Here is a 5593-nt window from a genome sequence, read left to right as displayed (position 1 = left end):
TCATTGTAGGAGCATTTACATTAGTAAATGAGTTTTTACTCTAAACACAGCCATATCACTGCCTTTATGGACATACTTATATATTTGATGCTCTTCACAGAACTGCAAAACTCAACATTTATATGAGCATTGTATGTCTTGCTTAGCAGAGGCGAATACGGCACCACCCGCCATTGTCCCCTATTATCGGGATTTCTTCGACGATATATTGGATATCCGTCGGTATTTGTTATAGTATCATTAGTGAAATCTTTTGAAAAATTTTTAGTACATTTTCCATCTGCCATGCAAGGCGAAGACGAAGAAACGAAGTGGATGTAATGCTCGATGTACTTGTTGGCGTAGTTACATAAAATATTAAGAAAAAAATTTTTCTTTTTCAAAAATATAAACAACATTTATGTCAAAAAAATAAAAAATTTTTTGTCAAAGCAATAAGGATATTTTTGCTGGGTAGGGACTCCCTAATCACTTTAGCGGTATGAAAAATAGATAGTACCCGATTCTCAGACCTACTGAATACACCTATAAAATTTGGTAAAAATCGGTAAAGCCGTTTCGGAGGAGTACGGTAACTAATATTGTGACATGGAAATTTTATATATAAGACCGCAAACAGACATCGTTTGGCCTTGTGACTTATTGATGGTCTTTGCAAATGCCAATCTAATAGGAAATTGAACGCGTTTGAATTAAATTGGCTTGTCTGTGAGAATCATTGGAATTCATGGCAATAAAACTTTTTCGTTTCGGAACTTGCCATTCAAAATGGTGGCTTCGATAATGTTTTTCATCAATTTTTTAATTACCAATCGGGTACTATTGCATAGCCGTGGTGGGTTCAAATTCCGAAGTAAAATAATCGGTAATCCAACTTTCAGTCGTAAAATGTGTGGTGGGATGCCTGGCAAATCCAGTGAGTTTAAAAACTCTGCTGGATAGTTTACAACTTCGTTGGTATCACAAACTGTATCGATCGATTTGTATGATATTAAGTCGCCTGGCAATGTCTGTTTTATCTTGAAGTTTAATTCATCAACGTCCACGTTTTTTTTGCTGCTAATGGCTCTTTCTGCCAGCCACCCATGATTTATGTATTGTATGTGTACATCTGGAAATACGCGGTCAATGAGAGCATTTTGGGAATCAACGATAGTGCAGAAATTAGGGGGCAGTTTTATGAATTCAGTATTTTCATAGACAACAACTTTTCATATCATAGCAAGTTTTCTTTTTAAAAATATAAAAAAATTTATGTCAAAAAAATAAAAAATTTTTTGTTAAAGCAATAAAGATATTTTTGCTGGATAGGGACACCCTAATCACTTTAGCGGTATGAAAAATAGATAGTAGCCGATTCTCAGACCTACTGAATACGCATATAAAATTTGGTAAAAATCGGTAAAGCCGTTTCGGAGGAGTACGGTAACTAACATTTTGACAATGTTAATTTTATATATAAGATATGTTAAAACCCATAAGAACATAATAAGTAAATATATATAGTCATATCGAAATATTCATTTTTAAGATATATCATAGTAAACACAAGAAAAACAAATAAACCTAAGCGAGACCTGGATGCAGGCTAATGAAGCAAAACCAAATTTTTTAATGGAAAACCGACATAGGGATCCTATCCTAAAGTATTCCCGATAAAGTTTCAGGATAGAAATGGTCTGGTGCATAAAGATGATTGTTTTTAATCCGTACAAACCGGGCAAACAACTGTTGTGATGGCATAGTGCCGATGCGTTAAACACTTTTAAACCTCCTCTCCGCAAAAACAAAAGAAAAAGATATAACATAGTAGCGTTACAAAGCTGTTCATTCTAAAACCTTTACCAAAATCCGATTCATCATTCCTAACACAATAAAATAATATTTGTCGTAGGCTTTTAATTTCAAATATTTACTTAAACCTGCTTCATTGAAGTCAGAAATAAAATAACTGTTATTCATTAGATGACATAAAAAGTTATCAGTAACAACCCTCGAAATACTTCTCATTCCTAACAACCGACTGTACATTTTCACACATTCTTTACTCTCCATCTCCATTCTTTTAGCAAAAATATTTATTATTTAAGTTGACAGCGTTTTAGGCGCTTTATAAAATCTTCCAGTTATTTTTATTCTAGTACTTTTAGGTGTTCTTTCTTCCTTTCCAGTGCGTACTTGTTCCACTTTTAACCTTAAAATAAAAGAAGCCTATTTACATTAAACAAAAAGAGTCGAAAGAATTTTTTTTGAATATTCTTAAATATAAATAATTACTTCACTGCATGTGTATGTGTGTGTGGGTGTATATCATTTAATGGGCGTGTACTAGTACAATAAGTAAATTGTACATTTAACAGGAAAATTAAAACTTTTGGCATACTCCATGCCATACTTAACCCACCCCCAGCGTCGCTTTTAACTTCACCTATTCCACACTAAAAAGTTAGACAAAAGCTTCAACTTTTGTGGCATAATTTTGTGGCATGTCAAGGATAATTTTTGTACTTTATTGCGTTACTTGAATTTTAATACAACAGACATAGTACGTATCTCCAACATAAAGACCGGATTTTAAATACAATAGTAATAACAACAACCGAAGATGAAAAGCGTCGGAAGCCGGTGAGCAGAGAAAAGAGGGGAAAAGAAATTAAGATTCCGAAAATCTTTTACAAACCTTAAATATTTAAACAAAAATTTTGTTGCCAATGCTTAAGCCAAATTGAAAATTTGTATATAAATTGTATGGTACGTGCAGTGAGAAATCACAGTGTAGAATAGGTCGGTAGGTAGGTAGGTCGGTAGTTGGTTGGTAGGTAGGTAAGTCGGTTGGAAGAGCAGAGAATAAAATGAAATCAAGGTAAATGTACGTGCATGTAGCGCAAACTTTTGATTTTGGCTGGAATTTCTGTTGTTACTAATCCTTGTCACATTGTTACATTTAAAGCCTAAGGAAATTCCATTTCACTGTTGTTTACATGGCGTTGTGCTGTTGGCATTGTTTGTTTGTAAATTATTGCCACAGCAGGTGTTGTTGACAAGAATTTCACTTGCATTTTCACTGTGCCAATTCACTCATACCGCCAATAATAACAATATCAACACCAACACCAACACCAAGACCAACGCCAACTTATTTATATCAAGACTAACACCTAAATATAGAGCCGCACTTCCTTGCTGCCTCACTCGTTCAGTTCAGTTATTGTCCTGGTGGCTGCCATTAGGTGCACATACAAAAGTCAGATTAATGGTGAATTATTAAATTTGACATAATAAATTAAAAAAGTTTTATTTTCAGTGCTGAGATTTATGGCAATTTGCATTAGCTTAAAATTTTCTGGTGACTCTTTTGTGCCAGGAAAATAAATCAAAATTTAATGATTGGCAGAAACTCACTATATGTGTTATATACTGATATTAATATATACACATGAGCGTGAACATCATAATATGTGTATAAGGGGATTATTTTTGCAAGTGACAGCTTAAATATTTTTAAAATTCTTTTATATATTTAAATTTTTTTGTTTTTTTTTGTTAAGGTTATTTGAAAAAATTTCACAAAGTCATCACCTTCCTGCCAATGTCTTTATTTCGGTTGGTGAAGTTTTAAATTTGGTGAAATTAATCAAAAACACGTGTAAAGTTACTGAACATGACATATTATTCAGTAGTTGGTCTATTATACTTTTCTGATTCAAATAGTCAATTCTTCATGTGCAGCAATTGATAATACTATGGAAAAACTATTTCCAAACATCATTTCAACAAAATTGAGCTTTTAGAGACTAATATATCAAGAGGCGAAACAGATGAGGCAAGTCTTCCCCTGTAAATGTAAGTTGTTAAGACGAGAACAGACGATGACAATGACTAAAATCTTAGAAAAATATCTTCCTAAGGCGAACCGGTTTGAATGCTAATAAATCCAATATGTATAAAACCTGCTTAAACTTACTCATACAATTTGTGGTAATTTTAATAAATATCATACATGTGAAAGCCTGTTTTATTATACATTCATCATTTAAGATCATGGCCCAAGCCGAGTGGTCCACCAGATGTTAAATGGTCATGGTTCAAATTCAGGTATGAATACATAAGCGAGTTGTACACTTTTTAGGAAGTAGACAAAAAATATCAATAATTAATATACCTATTTTATCGTCCATATAATGTTCCTTATACAATTCATTATCATATACAAGGGATGCAGAAAGCATATTAAATATTCATACAGTTTATTATTATTATTATTACAGTTTATTACTTTGTGGTCATTACTAAATACCAAAAATAATGCACCTTAGTCGAAAGAGGGTTAGACACACTGATTCAAATGATCAATGATCATATAGGTAGGATAGTGCCTAGGGAGGATGTGTTAGCAAATATTTTTTGTCCAATAATTTTACAGTATAAAGAACACGCTAGAAATTATTTTTTGTTTTAGTTTTTTTGATTTCACTAGTTAATTAAATAATTTTAATAGGATTTAGCAGTAGTATTACTTATATAAACATTCATATGTAGATAAATATAGGTACATATAGAAATGGTATTTTCAAGAGTTTTTTTAAATATATTCCGTGCTTAAAAACTAAAAGTTTGATTATTTTATGTTAGACCGACAGCATTTGAAGAGCTTCACATATACCAACTAGGTCCTTATTGTTAGCAGTGAGGATAAACAACCATTGACGAAATTAGCGGTGCGCAGTGTGACAGTTGTGAAAATTTATAATAACCATTATAATTAGAAATTAATCTATATTTATTTTATTTTATTTATATGTACTACATATATTTTATTTTGATACACTCATTGCTCCTTCAAAGAAAATTGGCACGTTGTTTACGAATTGCAATAGATTGACAACTTATTTTTCAATACATCCATTTAAATGGATCGCCTAGGTGTTTTCAACTTTGTCTAAAGACTGCCAGGAACAACTGGCGCGTTTAAATGATTTTATGCGTGGTTTCGTAAACATAGATAAAAGTCTGTGAACGTTATTCAAAATTTCTACAAAGTCAAAATTCATAAATTGGGGGATTGCTGAAATAACGTTTCCTGAATTCAATTTCGGTTATAAATTCTTTTTGCATTACTTACATATAAAGAGACTCCAGCCACAAGCAACTTTTAATAAGAATTCAAATCAAATAAATGGTTTTAATGCCACAATCTTTATGAAAAGTCAAAAAAAGCGTCATATTAAAATAAAAATATAAATAGACCCATGAATTTTAGCTTGTTAAGAAAACTGTTCCTCTGACTTAGGGTTATGGAGATACGCTTCAGTGCAGTCACAAGTACTTATAAGTGCTGCTATCACTTGATGATAATATAAGTATGCTTACGGGCCAGGTTGAACCAAAATCAGAAAAGATCTTTCTGTCCACAGCATTGTTCCGAAATTATTTTTACTAATACTTTTAATAAATTTCTGTAATTTGTTACTAGAGTGATAAAAGGAGGCAGAACAAGGTTTCAAAGGTTTCCTTCAAAAACACTCCGTCTTGTTATAGGTCCTATCACAAAGAGAATCAAGAGAATCAGGTTTGTGAAAACTCAACTCATTTA

The sequence above is a fragment of the Teleopsis dalmanni genome, chromosome 2 (genome assembly GCF_002237135.1).
Source record: "Teleopsis dalmanni isolate 2A chromosome 2, ASM223713v2, whole genome shotgun sequence".
NCBI classification, from domain to species: domain Eukaryota; kingdom Metazoa; phylum Arthropoda; class Insecta; order Diptera; family Diopsidae; genus Teleopsis; species Teleopsis dalmanni.
The sequence above is the reverse complement of the archived record's forward strand: the minus strand, read 5'-3'. Positions refer to the sequence as shown.